The sequence below is a fragment of the Lemur catta genome, chromosome 1, assembly GCF_020740605.2.
Source record: "Lemur catta isolate mLemCat1 chromosome 1, mLemCat1.pri, whole genome shotgun sequence".
Classification (NCBI taxonomy): Eukaryota; Metazoa; Chordata; class Mammalia; order Primates; family Lemuridae; genus Lemur; species Lemur catta.
The window spans coordinates 37,807,993-37,821,758 of record NC_059128.1 but is presented as its reverse complement, the minus strand read 5'-3'; positions in this window follow the sequence as shown (position 1 = coordinate 37,821,758).

Sequence of the window (13,766 nt, the reverse complement as noted above, 5' to 3'; positions counted from 1 at the left end):
AACTTTCATTTAACTCATGAATTAAATGAGAGAACAGGTAAAATGAGGGCCCCAAGTAATAACAGATGCTCATAACTCGACATGAAATCCCATTAAATAGATACAGTACAATTGCTATACTGGTTGAGAGAATAAGGCTTCATTAACAACAGGTTCAGAGGAGAAACCAAAAAGCACAGACATTGATAGATCAGGAATACAGAAATGAATTTGCAAATGGAAACAAAACAGGTGCTTTTTTTGAGGGGAAGAGGAGGAAGTCAATTAACCTTCCACTGGACAGAATTTTATGTCTATAGACTTATTTGTATTGCTATCAGCTTTCTACAAGTTAACTTTGATCTCTACAGAAGTGTAAAATAGCCTGGTTAAAGACAAAGGTGCATATTCCTATAGGCAGATAATCCCAGGGATTATGGCATTACCTTGAAAAAATATTAATCTTGTTTTTTTATTCCAGTGTCTTCAATGTTTCCTTATATGGATCAAGTGGAAGAAAAAGGAATAGGATTAATCTGTGAGCACTTTCCTTCCCTTGTGAGCAGTTGTCATAGGCTTTGGATTGGGGAATCAGTAAGAATGATTAGGAAAATTAAAATTTACTCTTCAGCCCCAGTCCCAGAAGAGTGATTCAGAGATGAATTATAGAAACAAATACATGTTCTCTCGTTCATTCATGCAACTCGTTCTTTTTTTTTTTTTTTTCCTTGAGACAGAGTCTGGCTCTGTTGCCCAGGCTAGAGTGCCATGGCATCAGCCTAGCTCACAGCAACCTTAAACTCCTGGGCTCAAGCGATCCTCCTGCTTCAGCCTCCCTGGTAGCTGGGACTACAGGCATGCACCACCATGCCCGGCTAATTTTTTCTATTTTTAGTTGTTTGGCTAATTTCTTTCTATTTATAGTAGATACGGGGTCTCACTCTTGCTCAGGCTGCTCTCAAACTCCTGAGCTCAAACGATCTGCCCGCCTTGGCCTCCCAGAGTGCTAGGATCACAGGCGTGAGCCACCGTGCCCAGCCCATTCACACAACTAGTTCTTATTGATGCCTACTATACGCCCAGTTCTAGAAAACCATGGGTCCACATGGGTTTCCAGAGAACTTATCAAGTAACCGTAATTGAAAACATGTAACCCAAAGTGAGCTACAAATCCAAGAACACAGAGTGGAAAATTCTGTCCACTTGTTCATCACTTGTCTGACCAGATTGCTCATCTATTTTTTCATAATTGATACAACCTGTCTGTGAATTTTTTTACCATACTCTCCCTCTGTCTACTCTCATCAACCCCAACCTTAATGACAGTACATTCTTGTTCATGTTAAAGGTCTATTAGAATACCCCAGTATAACTAATAGGTCTTAAAAGATGACATCGCAATGGGCCTGGGGTAAGACTTTCTTTGATAGCAAAATCAAATCCCTTTCCAACAAAAGTGCCAGTTAAGGGCCTTATTTCCAGGCCTCTGACCTTCAGCCATATTATTTAATATATTATTTAGACTTGATTTAAAGTTCACAAAACTTCAAATCAAATTAGATCTGTACTGATGCAAACACTATGGATGAGCCAGAGTGCCATTGTCTGGCTGAGAGACAGATAACACGTATCTACCAGAAGGTGGCAGTGTTGTTTCTCCAAACATCTCACAACCCAGAAAGGCTCCTTCACCTAAGCATTAAAAACCAGGTGAGGCTATTTCTTGACTGATTCTACACTTAATTCACACATACCCTTTACAATAAAGAATGTGGCCTAGATCTACTGCAAAATTCACCATCGTAATAATTCTCAACATATACAAAGAGGCAAAGTATAATAAGAATATCTTTCTTTTAAAGTATAACATGAGTTAACAGAAATGTATTGCACTTTGTGCAATTTTTCCTGCTAGAAGTTCTACATGGATGGCACAGAAGTAAAAGCCCTAGACCCTTAAGAAATTCGGAATATACTTGGGAAGCAAAACTATATTCATAAAATCATCAGAATGTCTCTCATTTAAAATTCTGGCCTCAATCTAACTAGATGCTTCTGGATCTTTCTTCCTCTTCGACACTAAACCAGTCGATTCCCATCTAGCCCATAGGTCTCCCTTCATCCTTATCTTAGCATGGCCATGTTTTATTTACCTCTTTCATTTGTTTGACTTGAAATATCTCAGCATTTTACATTTTTGGTGCTGGAAGGCAAAGAAAATAAGCCTTGAGGTAGCTCTTCCCCAGTGGGAATAAAGAGAACATTTCTTAGCCCTTCTTCCCAGACAGCCAAATAGCCCTGAGCTCTGAGATTCTGCTCTGACACCCGGCTTGAGCCTTCCAACTCTCCCAAGGCTTATTTGCCTGATATTTTTCACAGAAACCCCAAGAGCCTACCCACACTTAATAAAAGTTTAGCAGCCAAGAATTTTTTTAAAGGAGAAAAATGCTTTATATTCCCAACAATTTCAACCATTACACAAACTACATTTCAGTGTGTTTACTAACATGTTATGAAAAAAAATAATAAGTATTCTTTACTACTCTCCTTGGCTTGCCTAAACAACAACAACAATAATACAATAATAGTAATCAAAAGCCTATTCTAGGTCTTTTTCTCTATCATGCGAGGGCTCTTGTTGTTTGGTGGCAATTAAATGAAAGTCACTATATGAACACCATATCCATGTTACTATGCTCTGACTCAGGAAACTCATTGTGACTCAGTGAATGTCTCTGACACAATTTTGTGTAACTCCGGAATTCCCACAGTGGGGGTAGAAGTGGTTAGTTGTGCATTAGTCTAGTTCACCATACTTACAGGCAAAAGAAATAATACAGTCAGCTTCTAATAATAAAGTCAGCTCCCTCTTCTCTCCATCATCTGTCAGGTTTGAAATTGTTTATTAGTTAAAGTTCATTGCTGAGAACACAACGGCTGATGCTACAGAGGGGGAAATGCCAGATCAGCAAGTGAACAGCTAAAGCCGCATGTGCCTGCTCCATAAATGCCTGTTTTTCATCTTTAGTGGGCTTCAGACAGAGCTAAATAGCTAGGACAGACAATGCAAAGAAAAACATGCCCACAACAAAAGACAGAAACTACACTATGGCTAAAATTAAATCTTCATACCAATCATGCATTTTTAATGTGAACATTTATGGAAATTGACTCTTAATGTTTAGACAGTGTTTTTCTTCATTGGTTATTTATGACGCTTTGAGCCTGGAAACTCAAGCTAAATGGAAAAGCCAGAGAAGAGGATTTACTTAACAACCGACAACCTTGTCCTATCATAAATTAGAAGAAGAAAGCCCATCATCTCTTCAAGTTGTTTTGTGATAAATAACTTGAAGAGGCTACCAGGATTCGTGGCATCTTTTTTCCTTCCCAAGCTGGAATTCCCCATTATGGACTGTCTCTGCCTGGTTTCTGTTCTCTACTAGGGATCGATCCTCTGCCATGTTGTTTAGTCTAATTGTGCCATTTTGTTATTTGGAATAAATAATAAACATAGAAAATAAATAATGAACATAGAAAAAAACCTTTTCAATAAAATCAAGGAACTAATAGTTAATTGACTTCAGCCAACTAAAAATAGCTTAAGGGTGAAGGGAAGTGATGAATATTAACATAAAATTAGGTCTGAGAGTAGAAAAAAAAGGGCTTGGGGACCCCAGGAGTGAAGCTAGCCCTGAATCTGTTCAATTCTTCAGCGTTGACGTAGGTTTCTCGAACTTAGACCTATGGATGGGTCTTTATTTTGGAATGTGAGTGAGATTCCCTAGGAGAATGTTACAAATCTGCAGTGGACATTGTCTTGGAATTAAGCTTCAGCAACCCAATTCTCCAGTGTAAAAGTAACTGAACCCACATGCTGAGCCTCAAGTCAGGACCACCATTTATTTGATTGTACATCTCTCTAATTAAGACACGCGTCCTAAGCAACAATCCAAGCAATTCTGCCATTTTCAGAGAAGCAGAGAGATGCTTGGCTCTGTGTCTTGAAAGAATGGATTAATCCTCACTTCACACTAGAGATAATCTCTAGGAATATTGTAAACATACTGAAGATGCCTAAAGTAAATACGAAAGTTGGGAAATTGTGAGGCAGCTTATTTCTGTTGTAGGAGGAGATCTCAAGGATCACTCAGGATCATTCCCATGTCTAAAGAGCCTTTCCAAGTTTTGTTTCTACAAAGCCAAGAGATTTTGCACCCCGTGGTAAATAAAAATGCAGCAAATAAGACACAAGAACTGCCTTAAGTGGCCTCATCAACCCGTTACCTCCCAAGGATTGCCGCTCCTGGCTTTCCTCCAGCCAACCAGTGGCAGCTTCTGGGCCCTGCTGACTTCTCCCTTTCTTCAGTCCATTCTTAAAATAGTATCTTCCTGCCCATTAGGCCTGGCATCCCTCGGAGGTGATGTGCAGAGCTGGAAGAGGAGAAATAGTTCATAGAATCTACAGGAGCTCTCAGATCTTCTGAAACAGCTCTAAATGTGACTTTGTCATACGGATTAGCTGGCCTGGCCCAACAGGCAGGATAGTTGCCAAAACTGGAACATTCATATCACTGTAGATCTCCTTGCTGTGTAGACAGAGGATGAGGATTCTTTGAAAATAGCAGTTAAAACTATTTCTATAAGCATTCTACACATGCGCACTTAGACCTGGTGCTAACCACCTTTGCATAGACATACATGACGTGAATAAGTGGGTTTTCTTTAAATAAAATAAAATCTCGATTATTTCTTATTCTAAGTAGTGTTACATAAGCATGTTCACTTTGTGAAAACTTATTGAACTGCCCACTTAAAATTGTGTACATTTCCATATCTTCAATAAAAAGTTTCCTTAATTTAAAAAACATCAGAGGATTGTTTTAGATGTGGGGGGGTCATCAAATTATGATCTGTAGGCTAAATCCTGCCACCTACTGTTTTTTACAACCTGTGAGCTACAAATGGTTTGTATATTTTTAAATGGTTGAAAAAAATCAAGAGAAAAATTATATTTTGTGGCATGTGAAAATTATATTAACTTACTAAAACACAATTACATTTATTCCATTACATATTGTCTATGGTTGTTTTATGCTACAAAAACACAGTTAAGTAGTTGCAACAGAAAGAGTATAGCTTGCAAGGCTTAAAATATTTATATTATTATTATAATACATTATCTATACTCTCTATATAAATATTTGTATTTATATCTGGTCCTTTACAGAAAATGCTTGCTTACCCTTGTTCTAGATCAAAGGGCAACGGACAGAGGACAACCAAATACAATGCATCATTTTTTTCTTTTTTTCAGAGACTAGGTATCCCTCTGTTGCCCAGACTGGAATTCAGTGGCGCAACTGTAGCTCACTGCAGCCTTGAATTCCTGGGCTCAAGCCATCCTCCTATCTCAGCTTCCTGTAGTGCATGATTCTTGATGGCTGGCCCTAAAGCAGAAAAAAAAAAAAAAAAATCCTGTGAAGGACATTTTGGAAACAATTTGGAAAATGTGAGTATGTTCTGTGTAATTAGATAATTTTTACAGCAATGTTAAATTTCCTGGTGTGATAAAGGTATTGTGGCTATGTGGGAAAATGTCCTTGCTCTTAAGAGATACATCCGGAAGTATTTAGAGCAATAAGAGTCAAATATCTGCAACTTACTTACAAATGGTTGGGGAGAATATATACAAAGAGCACACAAATTTATCACAAATGTGATAAAATGTTAACAGTAAATGTAGGTGAAGGAGGTCAGGGTGTTTATCCTACTGTTCTTTCCACATTTCTGTAGATTTGAATATTTTCAAAATAAAAAGTTGAGGAAAATAAATACAAACATAAAAACAACAATAACTTTAAAAGAAGCCACCAGTCAGGATATCAATGATTGATTGGTGGCACATGCTAAGGGTCAATCAGTTAACACAAGTGGTTTGAGGTTTACACATAAACCGCTTCAGCAGTTATACTTTGGGGGTTGTCATTTATCAGCCTTTAGCTCTCATCTTTGTGGCTTTTCTGAATTCTCCTTTCTGTTTTTCTGAGCTGATTCCAGACTGCAAGGAGTTCACCAAAGATTTACTTGTTATTCAATCTCCACATTTAAAGCAAATATGATAGTCAATGTTTATCCTGTCTTTCAAGAAACACTTAAAAAAATTATCTCCTACATAAATGTGTTCTCTGGTTCTTCCTAGTGGGACATAGAAATCCGTCATTAACTGTCACTTTGCCTTTTAAGAATTATTTAATTCCGTGAAGAATTGTTATCTCTTTAATCAGATCAAACTCTTAACAAACCAGTTATGATCAGTAATGTACCAGTAATTATACGCCATTTTCAACCTATATTTCATCTGTGTATTTTTATAGGATTTTCTTTTCTAAATTATGCTTTTGTCTGTGGGCAGTAATTTTGAGGTTTAGGAACTAGCTGGGATATAGTTTATCTTGAAAGACTGCATATGGATCTGCAGAGGCTTTGAAATCCCATTCAGAGCACTTGCAAGCAGGGACCACAAAGCATTGGCAACTCTGGAATGCAGTAAATGTAATCGTCACTCTTTAGGAGCAGTTCCATGGCTTCCACATCACGTTGATTCCTTACAATATAAAATCTATTTTATCACATTCATTTTGTCTCAGATTGTCAAGCAGAGACTGTGCATGTTGTGGCTTCTCAAGGAAACGAGAGTGACATTTGTTTTATTAATCAAGCTGATGGTCTCTTCAAAGCAAAAATGTAGATCAGAAACAAATTATTCTTTTGCCCACTGGCTGAGATTTACAACATCTCCCCAACTGTCACAGAAAGGAACTAGACTTAATTCAATGTAAAATGCATGAACCAGTTTCTAAAAATAGAATCAGAAGCACTTTAGTTGCTACAAACTTCATTCCAGGAAAGTGAGTTATATGACCATCTTATATTGTTTTATGGCACTTGGAGATTAAAATGATTTTTGGTAGACATCGTGTCGGCTTCCTATTTGAATCGGTCCAGAATAAAGTGGAATAGAATTATAGGGAGGAAAATGAATGACCATTACTGGCAGTAAAACAACCAGGCTTTGCCAATAACTTTTAAACACATATACGTACGCTTTATACTCCCTCCAAATTTTTTATTGGTTATGGCCACATAGACTGAAGGTTCTACACCTCTCAAAGCTGATTCTTGATGATTCAAACTGTTTTATGGCACGATTAACTCCAAAGTTTGGAGGAAAGGGACAGTAGTCAGCTGTCTGTGACTCTCATGCCCCCCAAACGCCCCCTGAAGGCCAAAAATAAGTAATATTACCGTTTGCCTCAAAAGAGATTAAGCTCTGATAGTAATGAAATGTTTGGTGAGCCCTGCAAACAGCTTTTACAAAAGGAAGTGCAAAAGTTAAACAATCAGACATATGTGGTGGGAATAATATTTTATACCTTTCCTTCTCGGTAATTTCTTTTTATTGTCCAGTTCTTCTATCATTTATACTGAACCTTAAAGCTTAGGCTTATTGCCCCAGTGAAGTACAAACACCAAAAATCCTACAAATAACAAAAGAATCCAATAATAGGCTCAAAAGCCTGTCTTGAGTTCCAAAACAGGTCTTAAGCCTACAACAGAGACAGATTTGAGAGAGGAAAAAAAAAATGTTTCTTAAGCCGGAGAAGGAAAAGAACAGGAAGTGCTCAGAACATAGTGTTTATATGATAAAGTCAAGTATCGGTTCACAAAAGTAGTTTTCCAGATACCTAGAGAGAAGATAAGAAGACTTGAGAGAGGGAGCTGAAGAGACCTGGGGCAGTTAATTGAGTTAAAGGGAGCTAACGATGTGGTCCTTGTAAAAGGATCCCACATGCTGCTCCCTCTGGATCCAAAACCCAAGGAAAGAAGGGGTTTTAGAAACCCCCAGAAAGATGCAAGAAGGTAAGACAGCAGAAAATTTCCTGTCTGAAATGCTGGGGGAAAACAGCCTTCCAGAGTACCCCACACCAACATGGAGTAGCCACAATAAAATGGAAAGGACAGGCCGGGTGCAGGGAGAAAGGAGATGAGACCCAACCTCATACACAGACCCCACCTTGCAGGAGCCCCTGCAAGTGAGCAGGGACCTGAGTGAGCACAGAGAGGAATAAAGTGTGGGCTTGCAGAAGGAGAGAGACCCCACAGTAGAGGCTGTCAGGTGGGCAACCAGAGTCAGAGATAAGATGGAAAATGTTGCCGAGCTTCAGAAGCTCAGCAGCCACCAGCTAGAGCTGGGGCAGGAACACTGTGAACAGGGGAGACAGCAAAACCCAGCCAAGCGATTGCCCTGCAGTGAGCCTGTCCAGGGGACAGACCATGAGTGACACCAGCAGTGGATGCCAGCAGAGAAGTGATTGCAGACCGAAGGGTTCTCCCTCAACGCCAAGATCATACGTAAATCCCCCAGAGCCTCTGAACACTCCTGGCGAGATGGGAAGGAGAAGGGAAATAAGGTGAGACAGAAAAATGACTGGGTACCCTCAAAGAGGCTGAGTCTGAGATAAACGCAGTGCTTCTCAACCAACGGCAATTTTGCACTTCCAGGAACATTTGGTAACGTCTGGAGACATTTTTTAATTGACACAACTAGGGAAGGCATGGGGCTACTGGCATCTTGTGGATAGAGGCCAGGATGCTGCTAAACATCCTGCAATGGATAGGACCACCCTCACAGCAAAGAATTATCCTGCCCAAAATGTGAATAGTATTGAGGTTGAGAAACTTTGAGCTAATGTGAGCTGCTGCTATCAGCAGAAATGAGAACATGGAGAAATGTTTAAAAAAATAAAGTTACATTTTTACACACATTTGAGTTCCTATAACTGAACACACACACACACACACACAACAATACAAGGATGGAAGTTTGAAGAAAATAGGGAGTGGAAGATAAAATGGTAGCGCATAGCCCTGAGAAGCTTCACTATTTAAAGATTAGGTAGGGAAAACCAGTAAAGAAGACAGAGAGGTGCAAAAAAAACCAAGGGAGTGTGTAGTATCACAAAAGCCTGAGGAGAAAGAAGGACAAAGTAGCCAACTGTGTGAAATGCCCTAAGAAGCCAAGATGACTTAAAAAAGTACAGATCAATTAAATTCAACTTCCTGCCTATTAGGGAACTGTGGGAAGGAGAGATGCAGGGCACCTGTGAAAGAATTAGCTTTACATAAGAGCAGAGACTCCTCCTCCATTGCAACAGGAGAGAAGAGAATAGGTGCTGAAACAAGTAAGCCTATAAATTTCATTGCAAATAAATTTTGAATTTCCCACTTGGGAGGCAAAAAATCATCTGTTGAAATTGAGAGGAGGAGAAGCCAAAGTGTGTGGGAGATTTGAAATGGTAATGGTGGAGAGTAGGTGGGTCAGTCAATTAAGGAAACTCGGTGGGATGCACAGGCAGCGTGGCGCTCCCAGCTGAGGCCAGCCACCACGACACTGCAGTGACAGGGAGCAGCACGCTGTGTGACAATTCTCCAGCACTTCTCAGCTGCCCGGTACCACCACAGAGATGACAAATTAGCCAACGCAGGGTTTGGGCAGGAGCAGTGGTTCTTTAGCCAGAGTTTGTGTCAGAAGCATTCTGGGAATTTTTTTGGAAACACACACACGCGTGCATAGACTGTTCCAGAGATTCTACCTCTGCAACCCTGATGGTTGGTCTGGACATGCATGCTCAGAGGCAGTTCCCAGTGGTGTGCAGCAGTTAGGAACCCCCAGAGAAGACTGGCAAGGAGTCAGCAAGGGAGGGATTGGAAGGATTGGGCAGTAAAATCTAAGCCAAATTGGAGAGAAAAGTAAAGACACAGTGTCTCACTGAGAGAGCACAGAGATCAGTAGCTAGAGGTTTTCATAAAGTCAAATAACAGGTCCGATGTAGAAAGAGTGCTTATAGTAAGTCTTAGATAAAGCAAATGTAAGGTACATTTTTCTTCTCACCGCAAGTTTTTATGGAGGATAAAAATACAACTTGAAATCTCCCATAAAGCTGTGTTTTCTTATAAATGGTGGCCCAGAAATGCTGGCCCTTTCTTTGAGACTAATTAAATACTGAAGTTTCCAAAGACCAATTTTGTCATGTACCACTGCTGACAGGGGTTATACATGTTTCCCCCATTATTCACATGTCTTCCCACAGTGGATGAAGAACAAAAAGACGAACACGCTCTAAGTATTGAAAGAAAAAGCCATGGCGAGGAGGGCTGTCCTTACACCGACAGCCGGGATGGCTGAGGACCTGCAGTCACCTCACCATGAGCCACCGTTTCTTGTCATCCAAAGAGCACTCCGTAAGAGGCAGATGTTGTGACTTTCTTATACAATTTATACTTTGCTGTTTTCTTGTAAATTTGCTTTTATAATTCTCCTTAGAGTAAATACGGTTTTTCCTTTAAAAAGGATATGATTTTAGGATAGAGGCAAAAAGAAGACTTTTAATAATGAGGGCCTTAGAAAATGAATTTAGGAGATTTCTTTTATCTCTGGTTAATAAAGTATTTAGATAGATCCTCTCTTTAAGACCAATGAATCTTTAAAGTTGTCTGCTTCTAATTTCAGGAACATTGGCTATGATCTCCGATACTGTCCCCCCTCCAGCAACACTTCTGCCCAGCTGCTCATGGGTTGGGTTCATGTCCACCTCTACTCCCCTAGAAGGAGGCTGAGCCTGTGCACCGGCTGAGGTGGGGGGTGGAGGGGGCCGCTGAGCAAAGTCTGTGAAGAGCAGAGAATGCCCTCCCGGCCTGGCCTGAGTGTGACTTCACCTGACACATTCTATGGGGTTGTCTAACACTAAAAGAGTAGCACCTCGTTGTAGCATTCTCTTAGGGCTAAGTTTCTGTATTGTAATTTAGTGGCTCCCATTTTGTTTTGTTCTGTTTTGTGTTTCCCCAGGACTCAGTCCAAACTCAGTGGCAGAGAAGACCCTTCATGGTCCAGCCTCTGGCTCCACCTCTAGCCCCTCTCCTGTCACTTTCCTCCCACTCACTCTGAAGCCTGCACTCCAGCCACACCAAGTGATGGCACTTCTGGGCAATACCACGCTCTCATGACTGTGTCTTGTACGTGTAGGAACACACTCCTCCAAACCTCCTGGTAGGCAGACAGAGACACAGATACTATTCCCAGCTTTGCCATCAACCATATGGGTAGACTCAGTGTCTCCCTCTAGAAGATAAGAGGCTTAGAGACTTAACTGTTGCTAAGTTGTGGCCTAGGGGTCAAATCTGGCCTCATATACACTTTTTTTTCTTTTTTTTTTTTTTTGAGACAGAGTCTCACTCTGTTGCCTGGGCTAGAGTGCTGTGGCATCAGCCTAGCTCACAGCAACCTCAAACTCCTGGGCTCAAGCGATCCTCCTGCCTCAGCCTCCCTGGTAGCTGGGACTACAGGATTGTGCCACCATGCCCGGCTAATTTTTTCTATTTTTAGTTGTTTGGCTAATTTCTTTCTATTTATAGTAGATACGGGCTCTCACTCTTGCTCAGGCTGCTCTCAAACTCCTGAGCTCAAACGATCTGCCCGCCTTGGCCTCCCAGAGTGCTAGGATTACAGGCGTGAGTCACCGCGCCGGGTCCAATATACACTTAGACATGCAAAATGTGTGTGTATGTGTGTGTGTGTCATTGTGTGGGTTTGTGTGTGTCATTGTGTGTGTGCGATTGTGTATGTGTTTGTGTGTTTGTGTGTGTGACTGAGTGTGTGGTTGTGTATGGTTGTGTGTGTGATTGTATATGTGATTGTGTGTGTGATTGTGTGTTTGTGTGTGTCATTGTGTATTGTTGTGTGTGTGATTGTATGCCTGATTGTGTGGTTGTGTGTGGTTATGTGTGATTGTGTATGTGATTGTGTGTGTGCGCGATTGTGTGTGTTTGTGTGTGTGGTTGTGTGTGTGTGGTTGTGTGTGTGTATGCTGTTCCACTCTCCAGTGCCCCCATTTTCTCTCTCCTACACCCAGCAACATTACACATTTACATCAGTGCCTGGCTCCTGAAGGCACATTAATTGGCCACCAAGAGGCCAGATGATCTCTAAGGTTTCTTCCAAGTCTAACAACATGTGAAATAAATTAACTCCAAAAGCACAGGCTCAACCAGATGGTAAACGTGCAAGAAATGCATAAAAGACTTCAGCCTCAGGTACCAGAGACCCTATCAAATAGTCCCGGACTGACACCAAGACCTTTATAAAACAATCAGATTCCCTTGACTGATCCCATATGGCTAACGAATTTGCTTTCTTTTTGCCATGTGGCTTAGCAGGCACCATCCCTCCCAGCGTAGTCTGTTTTTCCACACAAAACCAAACTGATTTCTCTATAGAACACCTGTTTCTTTTGAAGCTGTAACTCAATGATCAATAATATTTATTTGTCTTTCCGGATAATAATTTACATGAAAGAAAATTGAGGTCCTAATATTTCTCATTTTAACACTGACTAGCATCTGCAAGTTTCAGTTGTAGTGAAGGAAATCTGGAGCCCATTTTGCTCAACCACTTGATTTTGACAGGATCACGAACCACTGGAATTCCAGTCTACCCTGGGGAAACTGGCTGTTCAGACCCTGTGATAAATGCTCACCTACCCCCAACATCCATTTCCTTTGACACAAAGTGTATGGCCTTTCCTTTAAGTAAAGTCCATTTCATCTTAAACTACGTTGTACCTTTTTTTACACTAAATTGCGTGCTACTCGGGTGTGGTTAGAAACAAATAAATCATCCAATTTGCCCAAAGAGAAAAGGCTATGACAACAGGCAAAAAAAGGCAGAGGGCTGGATCAGATGGTCTCTAAGACCCCTTCTAGATCTGTTATTTTAAAATTCTAATTTGAGTTCATTAAAAGATTGTGCCAAAACTGTGAATGCCTCATCATATCTCAAGAATAAAAATTATTATTGAGAAAGAAATGTAACGGGTCTACAAATACATTAAGAAATCTCTATCTCCAAAAATGAAAACAGAAAATCATTGAGGATGTACATGTGGAGACACCAAATTCTGGATATCAAAGAAGAGGTCAAACTATTGTGGGGCTGGAACATGCAGTGCGGTGCCCAGAGATTTGAGAATTATGCTCAGGTGATGATCTGCAGCTTTGGAGACTCCAGGCCTGGGATAATCAGAATGATTTATAACTGCAGAGCTACGTACAAAAAATTTATTTGGAAATGGAGTAAAGAAAGATGAGCTAGTGTCTCAAAAGTGCTTGTAGTCCTCTGAGAAATAGCTACGCCTTTTTAAAAGTTGTAACCAGTACATGAGCATTTCTGATCTTGATCAGCCTTTTGGAAGTGAGAACACGCTGTGACTGAAAAGACAGGACAGGGATTCATGCCACCAGAGACATGGCCGCTTTCGACTAATTTCATTCATTTAGCAATTATCTTTGATTTCTGAAACTTATTTGGTTAGGCAGTGTGTCAACTAAAAACTCTACAAGTTGGCTACATAGTGTAATCATAGAACTGCATTCTAATAACTGTTCATCTGCATAACGCACAACTACATGGCAGAAGGAACCAGTATGAGAATGAAAAGAAAAAAAGCAATAAAAGGGAAAGAAAGATGAAAGAGAGGAAGGAAGGGAGGGAGGAGAAACAGAATACAGCAATAGAGAGAGAGATTCTTGAAAAGATGTTTTAAAGTATGGCTTTAGGAAGGCCGGCATTGAAGTCCTACAGATAGGATAGGATAAAATGGCAGCTCAGAAAGGGAAAGTGGTTTGCCCAACCTCACACAGAGAAGGACAGAGCCAGGACTTGAACTCAA